Here is a 22,499-nt window from a genome sequence, read left to right as displayed (position 1 = left end):
CGGTCTGGGCCATATTTTCCACAGGTCCGGGGGCTTTGAAGGATTCCACCTCAGTTTTGAGGAGTGTGAAATTTGCTTTAGAGAAGTTTTTCACTGTGGTTTTCTGGGCAGGGGGTGGGGTAGGGATGTGAATATCCATTGAGATTAGTTTATGGTCTGATCTTACCAGTGAGGGATACGCTTCTGGTCTGGAGCATAGAGTCCCCATGTTGGTGATGATCAGGTCCAGTATGTTTTCCCCTCTTGTGGGAGTGGTAACAAGTTGTTCCATAGCATTTGAGTTTATAAATTCTAGGAACTTTTGGGCTAGGGTGTTGGAGCTAGAGTAATGCTCCCAGTCTATGTTTGGGTAGTTGAAGTCACCTAATATAATGGTGTTTGGAGAGACCTTCATATTTTCCAGTGTTGTCAGGAAGACCGAGTGGGGTTCCTGGGTTTGGGAGGGTGGTCTGTAGCAGGCTATAAACTGGAAGGCAGTTTTACCCACTGTTAGTAGCACATGGATAGTCTCTGATGCTTTGTGCTTTGCCACCAACCTGGAGGTGTGGGTATCTTTGATGAATATCGATACTCCCCCTCCTTTTGTGGTTCGGTCCAAGTTTTGGGGCCGAAAAGCATGATATGAGGTATAACCTGGTAGTGCTGGGGTGCTCTCGGGAGCCCTGAACCAGGTTTCTGTTACTGCACAGATATCGATGTTCTCCATGCTAAGGAGAGTTTCGAGTGTGTGCATCTTGAGGTTTAGACTTCTGGCGTTGAGTAGCATTACTCTTAGTTTCTTATCCCTTGTGATACCTATGGAGGTGGGTTTGTCTTTTGAGCCTTGCCTAAAAAAGGCACTATAGGGATAGCAAGAACCTTTGCCAATATCCAAAAGCCCAGGGGTGACAGGTGCAAGCCATTCCTAGCGAAGCATCGTGGCTTGTCGAGCATATCATCCCAAGCTGACAGGCATTGGATCCCCTTTGAATGACACCAGTACTTAAGCCAATTGTTGAAATTGATCATCTTGTCTTCATATTGCGGCATCATTCTTGGTGAGGGTAAGATGCTACTCAAGGTCAGGGTCATACCGGCCTGGGCTACATGCTCAGAGATCTCCTTTATGTCTCTTTTCATGTCAACTAAAAAATGGGAACCTGAATCTGTCACATCACAGTGCAGTAGGGCTTTGTTTGGGATCTATTATGAAAAAGTGAATCTCACAAAAGTGGGACTCAAAAAATTGTAAATCATTTAAACCTCACAATAATGCAAATATACACTGTTATAATACATGGCAACATGTTATAATGTATGACACCTTTACAGAAGGATTTTGTATACCGTCAATTTAATCACATAGTTTAAAAAATTATACATTCTTAAAATTATACATTCTCAATGCTTTCCAAATTGTCATTTGATTGATGTGGCACTGTGATAACACTTTATTTATTTATTTATTGTTATTCAAATGTTTTGGGATGCACTGATCTGCTGCTGAAGTTATTTTTCCAGTATTTTAGAAATCACAGCTTAATTACAAGTGAGTAGGTTGTATTTATTCTTGTTCCCTAGTTATGTTGCATTGGAGATGTTATAAACGGTGGACCAAATGGAACACTTGAACCAACTTGTAGAGACTGTCAAAACTAAAAAAAGACTGACAGCTTAAAAGCTATTATTAAATGACCTTGATCATAATCAATTATTACTCAACATATAAACTGTCTAGCTGTTAAATGCCTATTTTTTCAAAGTTAAGTATCTTTACAAATCAAGTAAATCTTAACAAAGCTGCCTTTTCAGTAATGCATGATATGAACATTTTTAATCAAATGGCGACTTCTATACTTCCTAATTGAACATATGCATGTATTCCTAATTAGCTCTCAACCTCTTTGTGTGTATGCATGTATATGTGTGTGTGTGTGTGTGTGTGTGTGTGTGTGTGTGTATATATATATATATATATATATATATATATATATATATATATATATATATATATATATAAATATATATATGTGTGTGTGTATGTGTGTGTGTGTGTGTGTGTGTGTGTGTGTATAAGCCATTTTAGTGCAAATTACACAAGAGGTGCAAATTTATCAGCATGAGGGGTTGGAGATTGGCATAAATGGTTAAAGCATTTGCCTTACAGAGACACAGTACATAGCTGGATTCTCACTCTTTGACAGAAATTGGATAGACTTAAAATGGTCTGTAAGGGCAACTAGCCTAGAAATTATGTATGAAAATACATACAGCTATAGCAACTCAGTAATGCTATACCAGAAAACTGCTTTTTCAGTGTAATCTAATGCAATTTGGGAGCAATGCCTTTTATATTAAATAGAATAACCACGCGGCTAATGATGTAAGATGCATAGAAACCAACAAGCATATATAATATTCAAAATTAATTTTAAATTAAATTTTTCTAAAATCAAAATATGTTTATTTAATTTTCATTTTAAACTCATGTCATACCAGCTAAACAGAGCCATTGGGTATATAATAAAATATATACAAAAATAATTAATTATAGATGCTCTATTGAAACTGGTGTAAACATCTGCCTACATGTAACATTTCACATTTTCCTTTTTTATGTGTCAATTCATGTTTTTGATTTATTGATCACAAACTAGAGAACAATTTAAAAATACATACGAGTAAGGTATTCTCAAGTACTTTTAAATAATCAGCTACATTCCCTCCTGCATCTGATAACGCTTAAATGAACAATACTTTGCTGTTTCCATTCTCTTGATGCTTTACCAGTTTAAAAGGCACTGCACTGGCACACAGCCATGTAGATTATCCATGCAAAGTTACAGGAAATCAATTGGTTTATAGTGTATGTTTTAAGACTGTTTACTGAGGTATAAAATACTTTGTCTTATACACGTATTTGTAATAAATGTGTTGACAACAAATAGTGCATCCATGAGGTGAGTCTCACTGCAGCCTTTGGTTTCAGCTGGTATTTTTAATTTATTAAACCAAGTGAAATGTTTGCCAAGGTCACTATCTCTTTTAAAACTGAATTTACATTTATCATTTAAGATATTGTTGAGAAGTATGTCAGTTTTAAGTTATTCTCAAAACGTGTTAATAATCTGTTTAATTTTAAAGATATGTCTATCTAATGCAGTAATAAACTTAAATATGTCACCTTGTAGGCTCAAACTACTAACATTTTTATATTTAACAGAGTCCCCTCTATGGGATACCAGGGCTCCTGTATGAGCGTTTTGAATAATGCTCATCCTATAACCACTGGCTTTAAACATGGAATCTAACAAATCTAGCTGTATTTTAAAATCATCCTCTTAGCTATAAATTCATCTAAGTATAAAATATAATGATTTTGGTATCTTATCCACCATATGCATGGGGTGACAACTGGATAACTGGAGTAAGGTATTTTTGTAAAAAGTTTCCTGTATAATGTTATTCATACAGAGCCATCAATACACCTCATAACTGATATATCAAGAAAGTCCACTGTAAATAAATCAACCCTTAGTACAAATTTCAAACATTAAACACAAATATTCAGGCATTCCACAAAAGCATTTAGTATATCAGCATTTTCTTTCCACATTAACTAACAATCATTTATGTATCTCCACCACATAACCACACATGGGAAATGTTTGTTTCTATCATGGTAAATATTTCATGTTAAACATATCCCATGAACAAATTGGCATATATAGGGAAAATATAGCCCCCATAGCTGTGCCATTCAGTTGCAAGAAACATTTATTTTGGTAGTAAAAACAGTATGTGTGAGTTCAGTGCTAACCGTTTCCAAAAGAAACACTTTAAATACTTAACTGTAGCTCCCTGATGGTTTCAATAAAATCTTGCAGCATGTAACCCCAATTCAAGGGGAGAGTCTATATATAAATATTAATCCAACCAGCGTGCACAGTTAGGAGGTATTGTTAACAGTCATAAAATCCACTAGCCTAAGGAATTGAATTCTATCTTTTATACATGCCCTAATTAGTGCCAGTAAAAGTTTAATTTTAACTCTAGATACATGAAAAGTGGCATGGTAAGACACTCCCTGCCAAATACTATTTATCATACTATTCCTGAATGACAGTCACCAAAGTCAATCATCCTTAGCAGTCTCTGAGCTCCTATTCAAAGCCTGATTTGCCCATTCTAAGAAAAATACTGGGCCAAGGGAATTTGCTGCTGTTTCTTTAGATTCTTACATGCTTTCATGTGCTAGCCCTGGTGATGGGGATTCTGCTCAAACTGAGTCTGGCAGCAGTCCTACCTGACTGAAGAAGTAGCCAGTTAAACAGCTCTTTGCAGAAATGATGGACCTGGCTTCTTGTTATCTCCCATAGGAGAATATGAAGAAAGATAATAAACATCAGAGACAACTACCTCTTCAGCAGCTGGATGCAGAAATCACCACCAAGCAGATTTCCATAACCTCTATCAATAAAAAATGGTATAGATTAATATGAAAAAAACAAGTAGCCACCATCTAAACCCAACCAAATATCTCATAAATGTGCAAGAGGCCTTGATATATTGGTTGGGACTGGGAAGCAAAGCTGATATAACACTTGGGACTATATTATAAAATTATTCCTTCTTTTAATGGCTGCTTAAAGTGGTAATGAGCATGAGCATTTCTCCTTGGGCCTCTGAAAACAGGATCTGTGGAACCTAGTCGGACATTCCCGGTCAACAAATGTTAAATAAAATAAATAAAATGACTAGCCCGTAATTAATCCCTTATGTAGGACTGAATTTTTTTCAACAGTATCTTTAATGGACATCTTCCTTTCTCCAATGTTTGAGTGTAATATCATGTGATTGTGAAAGGAGCACTAGTCTGTTAATGTTCTGCTAATTATTGCATAGTTTGTCAGGATCTTTGAGGGTGTTTGTTTATGTGAGCTGTTCTTGCTTGTTCTATTACTGCAATTTTTTTTATTATTGGTGAGTAAACTGGTATGTTGTAACCAAAATGGCGTTCACCACAACAAGTAACGAAAGAAAGGAAAGAAGCTTACGCCACTGCTATGCGAATCTTGGGAAACCAGCAACTTGTAACTCCTTCAAAACAAATGTAGCCAAGGTACCATCCAATAAAAGCAGCAGTCGTAAAGTAATTCCACACTTAAATCCAACACAAAAACGAACACGAACAACATAAAGAGTTAAGTGCTTTCACCTGTACACATCACAGGCTTCAACAGAACTTTATGTTGTTCGTGTTCGTTTTTGTGTTGGATTTAAGTGTGGAATTACTTTACGACTGCTGCTTTTATTGGATGGTACCTTGGCTACATTTGTTTTGAAGGAGTTACAAGTTGCTGGTTTCCCAAGATTCGCATAGCAGTGGCGTAAGCTTCTTTCCTTTCTTTCGTTAAACTGGTATGTTGGTTAACATTAAATGCAAGTGATCTCTCATCTCCATGGAAAAGCAAAGCAATTAAAGAGTGGTTGATGAAAGGAAACTATGACATTTTCTTTTGTCATTAATATAAGAGTGCTGAAAATCATGTTAGAGTTTTAGTGTCCATCTGGGTAAGTGAACTCCTATGCAGCCTTGATTTCAAATCTAAAAGGGGAGTTTTATTAAGGGTAAAAGCTTCCTTAACTTGGAAACTATAGCAGACGTTTGTTGATAAACAAAGTAGGTGGCTTCTGGGGATGTTCTCTTCTCCTGAAGGCTTGTGAATATTAGGCTCCACTTATGGTTCTAATCTGGACATGCCCATCTTTTTCACACTTTTATTTAGTGCTGTGGAGATATTCATAGAATTATATCAGATGATTTTAATGTCTCATGCAACTCTGTCAGAGACAGGAGTAATTCTCACTGTTAGGGACACATAAGATCTCAGAAGATTATTCAAGCAACATGTACCTATTTGGCTTTGATTGATGGATTTCCAATATTAACCCCTGTAGATATAGTTTATACTTTTATATCTCCTTAGGGTGCCACTGGTAGTAGAACTGATTATTTTTTTTAATATCAGCCAGATTGGTTAACTCATCTATTGATGTTATGAGTATCCCCATTCCAGACAAAGACCACGAAAGTGAGCCTTTAAATTTGGAGTTGCAAAGTTGGCCTGAATGGCGTGGGGACAGAAAGACTGACCCCTTGATTTTAAGTGATGAATCACTTACAAATAGCATTATCGAGGGCTTTGAGTCTTTTTTATTTATCAGATCACTTACTATTGTGCCAAATATGGTTTGGTGGGAATCTCTAAAACTGTAACTTTAAATCCTATATAGCAACTGTAAACATTTACATTTAAATTCTCTTCAAAGCAAGACAGATACATGTTGAAAGACAATTTTGGAATTATGGCATAATTTTAGAGCAGAGAGTTTTAAAACACATTCCCCAAGATTTAATAAAATCTATGTAGACACCGTGTAGAGCCTACATGGAATGTTACCATGTCTATGTGTACACGGTTCTCCTTCAGCAGCATGCCGTGCATATTAATGATGGTGCAATGCCACGGGAGAGCTGAGAAACATGGTTATTGAATCTATATAGGGAGTGGTGTATGTGTGTCCACAGATGAATAACGGACTCCCTGTACTGTCTAATTGTTTTATTTTTATTTTATATTTAAAAAAAGCATATTTGCATGGTGAAGTCATGAAGCCTAGCACTGCTAAGCAGTGCCCACAGGTAACATAGTAGACACCTGACAGACATCTAAAAACAGAAACTGGATGTATTTAATTATTTATTTAATTGTCAGGTTTAAGCATAGCTGAGCATGTTTGCGCTGTGCAGTGTGGTGCTCAGCACTGCTTATAGATAGCTCAGAGGTATATGTGAAGATATAGGAGAATTCCTAATATCCCCATAGCAAAATGGATAGAGTTATGGCCTCAGGTGAAATAGGTCCAGGGTTTGAATACATGGAAGGGAAAATAAGTATTTATTTTTGAGATACAAATTATGCAGATTATTTTAAATTATGGCCCACTGTGCTCCACTAAGCTCTGCTCAGACCTGCTAAAACCTGTTAAGCACCACTTAAACATGGTAACGGCAGCCAATGTTTATGCACTGCTCGGCTCTGCTTGTTTGGTTTGTGCACTGCTACTCAGTGCTAAGCATACTGTTCTGTGAGTTTTCACACTGCTCAGCTCAGCTGCACTGATTTGTGCTCTGCTAAGTGATGTGGCACTTTTTTAAATGTTGCCCAATGGTGTGTAAGGGTGGGAAAACAGCCTATATTAAGCCCAATAGGCAGGAACACAGCAGACTCCATTGGAGTTTTTCCTCTGATAGGTGCTATGGCAGGTGTTGGTAAAGGTATGCACTTTCAGGCACAGCATTGGGGAATTAATTCTGGAGTCCAGGGTCATGGCTGGACTCCTAGTACAAAACTAGGATGACCAGCTGCTGCATGGAGGTTTCCAGGGCTCAGAATGCAAGGCAGAGGCCTGGGACTGGCTGGCAAGAGGTCTCCCTAGTGTTACTGGTATCCCCCACACAGATGAGCAGTGTCATCACCACCATGATGACCTGAAGAGATGAAAGAGGGGACCAAAAAGCTCAGGCAGAGAATGCCCTACAAGTATGTAACTACATTTTTCTCTGTTTTACCAATATGTAATCTGAATGTCTGCAAAACTGGTATGCATAATGGTGTGCGTCTCTACCAACAGCTGCAGCTAAGAGGGCTTGCAATGTTGAGTTGCGTGTTGGGTGCCTGGCCATGTTGCACCATGAGTGTGGTGAGTATGGATGCATTATGCTAAATGTAGTCAAATAAACAAGAAAAAGTAAAGCATTAACTGTATTAAAGTATATACAATAAAGTTTGTAGTGCCATAAGTGTTGAATTAGGGCTGTATTGCATGAAATGAATAATGCCAACTGTTGTGCAATAAAAACATGAAATAATACCAGTAGCTGCATTAAAGTATATACAATAAAGCTTGTAGTGCAATAACTGTGGAATTAAAGCTGTACTGCAAGAAATGAATAATGCCAACTGTTGTGCAATAAAAACATGAAACAATACCAGTGACTACATGAAAGTTTATACAATAAAGTCTGTAGTGCAATAAATGTGGAAATAGAGCTCTAATTGATGTAAATTGTATTGGTTAACTCATATAGTAGTGTCAAGGCTGTCTCTGGCCAACATTGTGCACATAATGTTCTGTCATTCACAGACATCAGGTAATAAAGGTAAATGTGTGAGGTAGCCCACTCCATGAGTTGATAGTGTATGTAGGCTTCACATATATTTCCAACCACTAACAATAAATTGTGTACACCAGCATTTTATATGCTAATATATAGAATACCTACTATCTGTGTTATGTTTGTATTTCATGCATGTGTGTTCTACTGTCACTGCAGTCTAGTATAACACTGTAATATACTACCAGGTGATAGTTTGGTTCCAGGTAAGCTCTAGGCAAATATTCAGTTAGTAATCAGCAGTGACTCAGGAGCTCAAGTTGTTAAATGCTCTGTATGTAGTACATTTTGCCACACACAGACCAGGATTCAAATCCACTGCTATGTAGCACTAAATATTATAGTATCAGTCACATAATGTTTACATTTTCCCTCCACAGGAACTACATGTAAATGGGTGGGTAGCCCATATTATGAGTACATAAGTGTGTGTTTATTTGTCACAGATGGTTAAAATGATTGGCAAGAATGTGTAAATACAGCATAAAATAAATAAAATTATAATAATAAAATAAATAAAATGTGTAATCTTGGTATAGCAGTATGCCTGGAATGTCTGTTAAAAGTTGCTGCAGTCAAGTCATACATTTGATGCAGATGTCCCCTGCAGTCACTGTTAGTGGGTTCTATTCCCATGCCTGCCAAGCAAGGTATGACAGTTGTTTAGTTTCTGTACTGTACACATACGTCTCCTAAGTGTCGCACTTTCACGTTATGTAATTAGTAGTGCATAATCTGTCTGTCACAGGATTATCACCTACATTGCAAAGTATCACTACCTCAGCCTACAGAACACCTTGGTAGTTATATAGGTCCACCTGATGTGCATGTGTTCTGTGTAGTTGTGTACCTGCACTTGTTATCGCTTGGCCCATACTGTTTCATGCAAATAGCTTGAGAGATATGTACGTGCTACAGCAGCTATAGGGGACCTTTACATATAAAGAAAATACAGATCCATACAGTGGATAGTAGTACTGCTGTCAAGTAAATAGCCTATAATGGTACTAATGGACTATTTTTCTCTTTCTGTCCTCACCCCTTATCTTAATTTATTTATTATTATTCATTGGTTATGGTTTACTATCAATATATGTTGTTACATTAACTGCATTTTGGGGCATGTGTTTTGTTATTGTTATGTATTATAATGATCGCATATTAATATAGCTTATTAAATTACCTATTTTGTTCATCTTATACTGTAACTGTTGCTGACATGCTGTTAACATACTGACTGTTCTGTTATTTATTGTTGTGTTTCACATAATATGCATTGATATGTAATTGGGTTATTTCCAATGTTCTGGCATGCTGTTATTACTAACAATGTTTTGTTTATAACTAGCCTATACTTATTGCTATACCGTCATCACCACAGCACGTCAGGGTAGGCTGATTCCTGGTGATCTGCCTACCTTGCTTCAACTGGCCATGGCACCAAGTCTTGGCATGCCTGGGACTCAGGCTCATAATGCCCCCTCCACTGCCCCTGCACCACCTGAGGCATTGGGTTGAACCACCTCAGAGGACAGGGCTTGCCCCCCATTAGTGGTGATGATAGAGGGGCTGCAGTCACCCAAGATCAACTGCTGGTCACAGTGCACAAGATTGCTCATCAGTCTTATGAATGTCACCTGCGCCAGACTGAGGGCACACTAGCCAACCTAGTGGGGCAGGCTGGCCCTGGCACCCAGCCTCCAGCACAGCCACACTCTGAGAAGTGATTTACTGTCCCATGAGTGGGTACGTGAGTCATGCTGCTGCTGTCTGGAAGCACATGTGAGTCAGATTCCACAACACCCACCTCATCCAAGGTATTTACCCCTCGTGTGTCACACAATACCCCTGTCTGTTGTCTTGTGTGTCTGCAAACACATCCTCTCCTACTCAGCTTAACTCCCCACACATACCTATGTCTTTTCCCCCAACATTCTACCCTTTCCTTAAAAAAAAAGGGGAACTCGTCCCAAAAAAAAATATCACGCCATACATAGCTCTCCATTTTACACACGTGTCCACTGGACAACTAGTTTGGTCCAATTGGCTTTACAATACATTATGTTGTCCTCACCTCTTTCTGGGGTTTGAGAGTCCAAATTCATCTACAAAATCTGCCAAAATGCACAGATGTTGCTGTACAAGAAATGGATAGCTATGGTTCTTTCCTACACCATCCTGCACATCCCTACCTGCCTTTCACTATGTTTTCCCTCTGCTTGCCCCATTTCATCATTTACCTATCACCCCTTTTTCTTTTCTTTATATTTTTAGTTCACATTTGAGTGGATTTGCGTGGAGCGGCACGGTGCAGGGCACCGCACAACACCACTTTGCTTAGCTCAGCTTAAATGAGCTTTAATGATTATATGTGTTTATTACATTGTTAGTCACATGTGGAAAATAAACACCTCTGTCACGTTTTGAACAAGGGCCCTCTCAACTATAGTCAACCCAGCACACTACACAGATCTCAATTAAAACAGGTATTTCCAGCATGTAACTGAAATAAAAAACTAATGGGGAAATGGGAGTTTACCTTGGACTCTGGTGCAATAATACACCAGTAGACAGCCAAAGACATAATAATGGATATAAGTGAGGCCTATGATAGCAGTTATATGTGCCCTTTTATCAACAACTTGTGGAAAGACATCTGTTAAGGCATCAATGGCAAAGTACATGTACAACTGTGACCCTGGTGCAAAAATACAACCATATAAAACCATAAACATGCTCATAGGTGTCGAAATATTTCTCACAACCTGTATATTTGCACATATATCTAGCAAATACATACTCTTTTGCTGTGTTTCAGTAGCTCAGTCTGTTACATGCCTTGCATCTAGTGCATTTTGTCACAAACAGTTCTGGGTTCAAATCCAAGTTTTGTGTTGCAGTTCAATTACATTATTGTGACAACAGCAAGTAATGACTGGGTCATGCATTCTTAATCCACACAGGTTACTACTAATTAATGAACTGCTACCCAGTTTTGCAAGTCAAAGGCCTGCAGGTAGGGACACACTACATATATCCACATAGCCTAACTATATGTTGCCTACTACTCTGTTGGCACTGTTGCATAACAGATGTACCTTAATCACATGCCACAGTTGGACTGTAAGGAGTACTCTTAACCTGGCTCTGCCATAATGACAGGGCTGCCACAGCTGCCACAGTTACACATGCATTTTTCTGTTCTCTCAAGTGTTCATGCTCCCCCTATGTATTCTAGCCTGCAGCAGCTGCAGCCTGTAGCATACACAGCTGTATGTAAAGCCAGCTGCTGCAGACCTAGCATACCCCCAACCCCCTAGAACAAAGAATCCAGACACAGACATAAATAATGAGGGGACAAAGGTCCAGAGACAGGAACATGTTTTACAGTTTGCCCTTACAAAGATAGTTGATAGAATAACAGCTATTGCATTAGCATGCATATTCTGACAGTATAAGGTCTGACACTCAAATGTGTGTCTTTCATTGCTGGCTTCAATCCACAATGATTTGCCAGTGATTTGACAGATAACCACAATGTCATGGGACACTGACTTAACACACATATTAGGTGAAACTGTGCACATACTGCATAAATCAGTACAGTTGACAGTTATGATACCTATCCTCTGTGATGCTGTAGTCTCCATGCCTCAGTAATGTCCATCTGAACAGCTATGAAAGGAAACCAGGTCTGCATTAAGGCCTTATATATTATGCTGTGGTGGCATGTCATTGGCTACTGATAGTGCAATTCAGCTGTTTTGGCTGCAATTAGTTATTAATTATCAGAGTCACAGATTGGTGCAGAGGTAATTACCTGCTAATGAGCAGTACCTTATAAAGGCAAGCAGATGGTTATGGGGAACATGTATGTAAGAGGCTTACCTCACACAGAGACAGTCTTTGCAAAACAGTACTGCAAACAAAGTTCAACAAAGGAGTACTGTACTCCATCAGGTATGTAAATGATTTCTCCATATAACAGGATGCAGATGGGGGGGGTGGAGGTATGGGGAACAGAGATTACAGCAGTAAGCCTGTCTTAGACCTATGGTAATGACATGTCACTGATACTCTTCTGTCCTACACCTACAGGCATGCCTGTCGACTGTCTCTGATTTTCACTCAAATCTTAACTCTGTCCTTCTTAATCCTCCTACAATGGATGGCTTTTGTAGGAAAGCTAGTGGATTACACATAATGCATAGTGACAATAGGTAAGGGTGTACACTCCTGTAATGTCAAACAATGTACAGTAATCACCTCTTCTCATTCTATAAATGTTTCACATAAATTGTTTTAACATTTTTGAAGGTGTCCCTAATGTACTCTGGAGACATCCCTGATTCTGTTGACAATAGTTCCTGTTTGGTTAACAGCTATGCCTAACATACCTTTCAGCCTCTTACAGCAATCTGGACAAAGTCATAATTAATGGAGGGGCAAAGCCCAATATTAGGGACACTTGTTAAATATTGCTCTTACAAAAAAAAAAAGTTAATAGAATGACAGGTATTATGGTAGTATGACTGGGTTCTGAAGGGTATGATGTGTGAATCACAGATGTCTGTCTTTACTTTCTGACACCAACCATCAATGATTGGCCAACCATTTGTCAGAAATCCACAAGTTTGTGTGAAAATAACCAAAACTATGATGCAAACTTCTTGACATTCTGAAAATATCTGTATACTTGAGAGGTATGATGCCTACAGGGAACATATACTACAGTAGGTTTGCATTGTTTACTGCCATTGTGGCACACTGGTGTTGCTGGACTGCCCACATATAGTTGTTGTAATAGCACACTGCTATTTGTCTGGCAGTGGCTGTATGACATATTAGTGGGAGTTTGCCTGTAGGAGACACACCGCAGTAGACTGCAGTGTTGGGTGTAGGAACATGCAGCAGAATCTGTGACAGCACAGAGGGACATACCCCAGTATTGCTACTATCTTGGTGGTACATAGTGTGTTACCAGACTGTGGGGTATGACTTGTGAGGGAGCAGTGGATAGGGCAGGCCATTATGGGTGTGCTGGATCTGTACAAAGTGGACATCTACATATCTGGTCCTTTAATGTGTTCCCCTTTTGTTGTCTTTCAGGAACCATGCACTGCAGAAAACATCCCCCCCTTCTCACATGTGGAGAATGATATAATACAGGATGGACTGAGACAGGACAATGTTGTCCAGGGGGAGGCAGAATTGGGAACAATGAACAGCATTGTGGGCAGACCTTCTGTGGAATGTCAATCAGATTGACCAACAGGACCTATGAGCAGGTCCAACACCGGACCTCAGACATGGTGAATGCTGCATGGCAAAGGGCAGCTGCTGCTGCCAAGGATCGTGCCACCACTGGTGAAGGACCTGCAAATAACCACTCTCAGCCAAAGAGGAATTCCCCAGGCATCAATCACACCATGCATCATGGAGGTGGGTGCCACAGTGTCCACAGCAGGTAAGCATACTGTGTTCATCAGTGTAATACTATATCAGACATTGCGGCAGGCTGTACATACCAGGACACGGATGTCAGGTCTAGCGGCATTAGGGGTGGGGGTTGGTGTTTATGCTCAGTTGTGCACACATACTCAGAATATCAGCAATATAGCCATTATCACAGTAGCTACTGTACATCTGGATATATGCAAATATTACCTTGTAGTGGTGCAACATTAGGTGGCATTGACAATACCTGTCCCTCACCTTTTCATAGGTCCAACAGGTGTGGCCCAAGTCTGTGGTCCTGTACCTGGTAAGTGTGATACTGTTGTTTTACATATCATATATATCCTATAAAAGTTAAGTGCTGCCATATTGCCCTATGTATAAATGTTTTTAACCGGAGTTGATTATTTTTATGTTCCATTCCGGAACAGTAAACTACAGTTCATAGACTGGGTAATCACAGGTGTGTATTTGAACAAACATGTGCATGTTTGCACTTATAGTTATGAATGACTACCCAGCATGGTTTACAAGAGACAATTGTTGCAAGATATTTGTTCAAACACAAAAGAGAGATGGTACATACCTGAGGCAGTGACACTAGTAATGGCATATCATTCTCAAGAAAGGTGTACTGGGTTTTATGTGTAGCTCTATCACATATAGTGTCATATTGCATACCTTACAGGTGTATTGTACTGGCAACTTTAACTGGATGTAGCTGAAGTGCATGTTATAAAGGGTTTGACTTGTCTGTGTATGTTGTTATGAGGTTGTCTGTTGAACATGGGAGTGGGGTTGGGCAGATGTGGGACTGGTAATACAGTTGTGGATCCTCATCTGTATGAGTCTGTGTGGACTACCATACATAATAGTGCAGAAAGAAATGTACTGCTTTTGTCTTGCTTCTCACAGGTGAATGGGGGGCTTGGACTCTGTCCCCCTCACAACCCGATGTCAGTGTCACATCAGACTCTGATGTTGATGGTGGCCATAGTGAGGCACAGTTGGGGTTGTCGGGGGCTGAATTTGTCCCAGACATTGACATTCCTCTTCTGGCCCCATTGTCATTACACAAAGTCAGTATGCCCACACATACCCAGTCCCCAGATGTCACAAATATTGGTCAATCAGAGGGTGGTGACATTGAACACGACAGTGTGACAACTATGGTGTCAGTGATTGTAGACACTGGCCATAGCCAGAGAGCTTTTGAGGTCCCACACAGTCAGATTGACAGGGGTGCTCATAGGAGGACTGCTGTCCATCCACCACCTGTTGCAGTTGTCACATCATGAGTCACTCAGCATATGTTTCGAGTCATCATGGAGGCACAGGCATGTTCTAAACTCAACACCAGTCTGACATCTGTGACTACCTCCACCACATTGGGTGCACCCTGGATCGGTTCACTAATGCAGTGGACAGATGGTGGGCTGACACAGTGTCTGTTTTGGACCTCAAATTGTCTGTGCTGGACCATCTGATAAGAGTTTGGCATTAGACACATGGGCATAGGTCAGCAACACCATCTGCTGAGAGTCCATGTGGCCATGCACAGTCACGCTCCCATAGTGGCAGTACCTCCAGCGCTATAGAGGAAAGTGTGCTGTCCACACAATGATGTGGCAGGCCATGAGCACATGGTCCTGGGTGGTCCAATGGGGGATACAGCTCCAGCAGGCAGTAGTCACCGTCAGGTACTAACACTGCATCTGACCATGGGCATGGTGGTGCCAATGCTACTCCTGGCAGAGCTAGTTCTCATGTTCATGGCCAAAGACTGTGAACTGTCCACTCTACCATGTACGGTCCACACCTGTCCAGCATACACACATGAAGGGTAAGCACTGAGCTTGACTGTGTATATATAAATATATATATATATATATATATATATATATATATATATATATATATATATACACACACACACACACACACACACACACACACACACACACACACACACACACACACACACACACACAGAAACACACATACACACTCAAACAACACTGTTACATGCAGGTCACCTACCGACACACATGGCACCTCTCCATGACCCATCTAAGCTGCACCCGTTCCTGACTCACACACATGCTGTCAACTGTTTGGCACAGCCTAGACCTCCAGCACCCCTAAACTACATCCTGTGCATGTGATGATACCTGTGCCACATCCCTGTCATCTGTACGAAAGATGCAAGGAAATGCAACTATGTGTCTGATGCACAGGGTGACTATATTACTTGACATGTACTTGAGTAGTGCAGTATTGTTTTGCCATGCCACTTGTTGTGGCCCACAACAGGTACTATATGCTGGCATGTATCATGACTACACATCAAACTTTGTGTATCTTATGTTGCATGAAGTTGTACTGGCAGGAGTGTTACAGAATGATGTGTTACAGAGTGTTATGGGCATGTGTATATGTCTGTTGCAGGCACCTGAGAAGATAAACCATGAACATATGGCATCAATACAGCAGCACAGAATGGCATGGCAGCACAGCAGATATATGACATCAGCAAGGTGCAGCAGTATGCATCCATGGCTCCCTAAGTGCATATGTGTCGAACAGTCTATCAGGGACTATGGGGGCAGTCAGTGTACTCATGCATTCATACTTTGTGTTAAGGTCTGCTACCCTTGATACGTATTCACCTGAGTTTTCTGAACATACAAATCAAGAAGGTGTGGTGATGTAGTTGACACGTCTATAGATATCCTGTGTCCAGGTCAGGCAGGTGGTAGACATCAGTTATGAATTTGTAGGGGGGCAATTTAGGGCCAGCAGCTAGTTACAGGTCCATAAAATGCATAGCCATTACACAGAGATATCCCGTAAGGGCATATATTCACACACACACACACACACACACACACACACACACACACACACACACACACACACACACACACACACACACTGGCCGCTGTCAGATTAGAACGCCTACCTATTACACACTATCACACACAGTACTTATTGCCTGCTCCACAGAGTTTATCTGATATTAGAGTGTCAGGCAGCACTCTTAAGGTGGATGACATCAGCAGGCCTTGTAGGAGAGGGCAATTTAGAGGCCAGAAGCTAGTCACAGGGCCATAAAATCATAACCATTGCACAGGGATAGGGCATATGGGCATGTCCATAGTGCTGTATGGGTGTATATTTATACACGCACACACACACACACACACACACACACACACACACACACACACACACACACACACACACTTGGCTGATGTGAGATTAGAGCCCCTACCTATCTAGAATTGCACACTATAGCTCACAGTACTTATCACACATACCACAGGTTATGTCTGTCACATATATGGATGCGGGCACAGTACTTGTGCAATACACAAAGTGGCCTTGTGTTAGACAGTATGTGTGGCCTGCAGAGTGATACTGCTTGATACTTTTATTGTGTCTAGTTTCCTAGGAGTGTTATACCATCAATATCCCTGCTATGTGTGTACAGTTACCAGTATGGCCATATGTGGCTGGTTGCAGTTTGATAGGTCGACATGTGGCCAGGGACAATATGGCCTGTCCAAGGCATGCATTGCAACTATTGTACATTACACCACTTCCTCACCTGTGTCTGTCTACTGGGTGACATTCCACAGGCATAGGGATTTGTGGGTGAGTGGATTATGTACTGTGCTGGCCTTGGTCTAGTTCCATCAAACAACTGTTGTGATGTCTAAGTGCAGATAACCCCAGGATTCCAAGGGTATGTGGGGCCAGTCATACATGATGTCTCCTTAAATGTTGCTGTGTGTATAAGTTATGTAAATGTGTTATGTAGATTTATGTGGAGAGTCTATGTATCAATGTACTTTATATAGCTATATATATATATATATATATATATATATATATATATATATATAAATATGTATATATATATATATATCTGTGCCAAATACTGATAGATACATTAATCATGTGTGAAAGGGATAGGGTCAGACAGATATGTAAACATAGCTGTCTGTATTTACAGACATATTTCCACATAGCTGGTCTTTGTGAGGAAGAGGCAACAGACTTGCACTCACATTAGCTAAGTGTAGGAGCATGTCCAGTGTAACTGTCAGTACTTACAAGGTGACTCCAGGCCAGATATATCTGTACTCCAATCCAGGATTTTGTGTGCTGCAGACATTGGCTGTTGCACCTGTTTCCCCAATACAGCACTTCCCTGAAATTGTCCAAGACATTCCATGGCTGTGTGCTGTACTTAATATGTGATTGAGGTACGTGATGTTACACCACACACAGAGTGACAGTCTGCATACCTCTCACTGTACATGTTTTTGCAGACTGTCCAGCATTTCACTCCATATGTCTGGTCTGTTCCTTATACATTTGTTGTGTTCCAGTAAAATATTGTAAAATGCAGTCACTGAATTGTTGTAACTACTGACACATTTAAGTGACGGCCTTTATATCCTGCAGCTAATCTGTCCTGCTGAAACCTGATGTTATACTAGCCACCTTCTAGGTTAACGGGAGCATGTGTAATGTCTGTCTGTAGTTTTGGCCCTTTGCCCCCACATTCTCTCTGGCTTTGTTTGGCTTTCTTGCAATAACAGATTGACGGGTATGACAATCTATGAGAATACCACCATACAAGTACCTCACATGCAAAAGATGGAGATGCTGCCAGATTCAAACCATCAATGCCATCACCCATGCTAATGTCCCTAGCCCAGTGAGCCACACCAGCCACCAGACAGAGAGGGCTCATTCCTTGCACTATGAACAGCATACAGCCATGCATTTTCAACCCTGCTTTACGTGGAAAATACAACTTGTGGCCAGGTTCTATGCCACAGCCCTGTAATTATCTGGCCTGCCGATATATCACTGCAGACTTACTGTTACAGCAGTTGTATGGGAACACTGATGTGTTGGGGCTGACCAGCCCATGCTCTGCTGACACAGACAGTCATGTGACTGTCCTATGACCCCCACTATTTGCCATCTCCCTTGAATAACATAGTGGATTTTCCAGCCGTGTGGCCTAGTGAATATTATGGAGCACATACTATTGGACAGAGTACTTCTTGTACCAAGTGGCTGTTAGATCTCTGCAACTAGACTAGTAGTCCCAAGCGGCTGTTAGATCTCTGCAAGTAGTCCAGTAGCTCACTAGGCTGTGGAATGGTGATTCATCACTGGGACTAAGCAGAAATTCCTTAAGATTCCAAGAGCAGAATAAGTTATTTATTGCACTTATTTCATTGAATTCCACTTCTTCAATGTTTAGAATTGTGCTATACAGCTAATCTACTACATTTTGCACTGCTATAAAGCTTTTTTTACTGTTTCACTGCATTTATGTACTGTTTTATACTGTTTTAACTGTATTTTTAATTGCAAGACTCTGTTTCATCACTTTAATTGCATTTCTACTGAATTACTTAACTGTAAACTGCTTTTTCATACTGAATGTTGTATTTTCCTGTTTATGAGTGCTCTGTGCTTTTCTGTGCATTTTTTGAGGTTTCTGTGTTCTAGTCAGGTATCATATAACTGATTTGTTTGTAGTTAGAAGCATTCTCTAGAGTCTCCGTGCTCCTTTATCTGTGGCTAGAGCTTTATCTGTGGCCAGAGCTATTAGCTGTAATAGTATACATTACTGTAATTGCATTTTTACTGAATTACCAAACTGTAAACTGCTTTTTCATACTGAGACTTGTATTTCCTGTTTGTGAGTGCTCTTTCTGTACTTTTCTGTGCATTTATCGTGAGGTCTGTGTGTTCTACTCAAGTAGCATAATCTTGATAGAGGCTTGCTGTTGTCCAGGCCTGGTAGTTTTGTTTGTTGAGTTTCCTGCGTTTCTAGCAACCATCTTCTGCTGAGTGTGTTGTCTTCATAATTATTGAGAGTAGCAGGGTTTCCTGACCTTCTCTAGCACAAGTGATTGGTGTAACAGCAGGGGCTAGTAGGACTGAGTAGTAATTCGAGCTCATAAATTCTTCCATCCTTTCTGGTATATAAACCCTGTGTCTCCAAGGGGCTGTCCTTGTACTTACCAGGCTGAGGAATGTTGATTCATCACTGGGACTAAGCAGAAATTCCTTAAGATTCCAAGAGCAAAATAAGTTATTTTGTACACTTATTTCATTGAATTGCACTTCTTTAATGCTTATAATTGTGCTATACAGCTAATCTACTAAAGTTTGCACTGTTATAAATCTTTTTTACTGTTTCACTACATTTATGTACTGTGTTATACTTTTTTAACTGTATTTTTCATTGCTAGATACTGTTTCATCACTCTAATTGCATTTCTACTGAATTACTTAACTGTAGACTGCTTTTTCATACTGAGAGTTGTATTTTCTGTTTGTGAGTGCTCTATCTGTGCTTTTCTGTGCATTTTTTTGAGGTTTCTGTGCTCTAGTCAGGTATCATATAACTGATTTGTTTGCAGTTAAATGCATTCTCTAGAGTCTCCTTGCTCCTTTATCTGTGGCTAGAGCTAGTAGCTGTAATAGTTTCCCAACCACCCTCCCTATTGGTGTCTAGTTCTTATACTTGATGGCATTGCAGTTCCCGCCCATACTGTAAATTTGATCTGGGACACTCCTCCCAGTCTAGTGTCATTAGCTCATACTATCTAATACAGAGAGAACATTTGAGAAGGCCAACCCACTTAGGTTTCTTAACCTTGAATTATCTTCTATTCCTGCTTTCTCCCTTTCCACTTTACTAAAAAAAAAGAAAAGAAAAAAATTATAAGCTTGACTCCTGCCTTTCCTGTAACTATTCTAGTCAAAATACAGATTTGCTGTATCCAGGACCGTTTCTAAGCTTCTGAGCCCTCCAAGCCTTTCTGTGTTGGAGGGAAGCCTTCTAGCTTATCAGTGGGAGTGGTAAGCACTAGATAGCCTATCTACCATATGAGGAGTGGTTTCTGGCCCAGGAATTGTAGTTTACTAGCTGTTCAGGCAGTTTTTCCATCTCTCTCAACTTTCTGGTTTAAAAGCCAGTGTTTGCGCTTGTTTCCCACTTTCCTTTTACTAGTCTAGTCCAGATACAGACTTGCTGTATCCAGGACTGTTTGTAAGCTTCTGAGCAGTGCCAAAGTCTGCACTCTAATTTTCCCTCAGATCTACTAGTTCTCTCCCCTTCTGCACATACACTAGCCTATTAGTCTAGCACTGTACTAGACTTCTTTTAGCAATTATTGTAGCACACAAAAGAGCTACTAGCACTAAATGTTCTATAAGGAAACAGATCCAGTGCTTATTATCAATGCCCACCCCTCCAGGCATGTCTAAAGGTCAGTTCCCTGTACTTTCTCCTATTAACCTGGAGAATGTGGGCATTCTGAGGCAATGTAGCAACTGCTTCAGGTACACCATCATCCCTCTCCTCTTACCTCCCAACACTCAGACGTGCAAGAGATGCACTTATATATCCAAATTGGAAGCTACGCACATTCCAGCCAAGATTGGAATAGCTGGTCAAGAGGAGAAGGTCAGCACTTGCACCAGACCACATGGAACACATAGCCCTCCAGAACATACACCAGCACTGCCTTCACATAAAAACACAAACCACACACCCACCTTTGCAGAGGCTCTCAATAAAAATCTACCCAAGCAGCAGAGACCTCCAAGGCTTAAACGCACTTGACCACCACAAAACGTGTCTACTTGATATGGTCGACAGTTCATATGGTTGAAACTCATTTGGTCGATGGCTCATTTGGTTGGCAACCAGTATTCAAGGCACTTAACAGGGATTTGTCCCCCCTCCCCAAAGTTGTGCAACCCTGGAGTTGATATATATAGTTAGGGGGTGTGCACCTCACACCACCCTAACTATATATAACAACTCCAGGGTCGCACAACTTTGGGGAGGGGGGCAAATCCCTGTTAAGTGCCTTGAATACTGGTTGTCAACCAAATGAGCCGTCGACAAAATTAATTTTGACCATATGAACTGTTGACCATATCAAGTAGACCCCACAAAACAACACTAATCATGAGACATATAACTCTCCTAAACAGTGTGCCACTCAGTGAAAGCCCGTAAGGCAAAACAGCATCCCTAACACACTAGTCATAGGAGACTTGATAGTGAGGCACACTGATGTCCCACTCACTAGGTTGAATAAGGAGAAAGTAACAGTCAGCTGCCTGTCAGGTGCCAGGATCTGCGACATAACGCATGTAATAAACAAAAAACAGCAAAGTTATGTCCAAAAGGTTTATTGCAGAATGTAGTAAAAAAGCACAATTCAAAGACACAAAGCTTTCAGATTACTCCTTCCTCAGTGTGATAAAAAATGCATTCAAACATATTACTATTTAAGTTAAAAGCAATAGCACATGATAATAGGACAGCCAACTGGATAAGAGAACAATCATTACTTAAGCAATCTCATTAATTTAAAAACTTTCTTGAAGAGATAAATTACTTTTATAAAAAGTCTATGATAATGAAGGCTATTAAAATTATTTTTAAGGCATAACTGCGCTTTAAAATAGGTTTAATTGATACCATAGAATTAATGCCAGGGGCAGTATCTGCTTGTTATTGAACAACCAGTTATATTCTTTCATCTCTAAATCATTATTTTTATCATCCCCTCTCATACTAGTAAAACAAATATATATAACTCTAAATAAAAAATTATGTGTGTTACCAGATTCTACATTATGTTTAGCAATGGCATTTGTTAGAACACATATTTTGATGTGTGATCTGTGTTCTGTAATGCTCTCATGCAGTTTTCTAGTTGATTTTTAACATAGAAACTTGGACATTTTTCACAAGTGGCTAAAT

This window comes from Protopterus annectens, chromosome 3.part1 (genome assembly GCF_019279795.1).
Source record: "Protopterus annectens isolate FY-2018-M chromosome 3.part1, PAN1.0, whole genome shotgun sequence".
Classification (NCBI taxonomy): Eukaryota; Metazoa; Chordata; order Ceratodontiformes; family Protopteridae; genus Protopterus; species Protopterus annectens.
The sequence above is the reverse complement of the archived record's forward strand: the minus strand, read 5'-3'. Positions refer to the sequence as shown.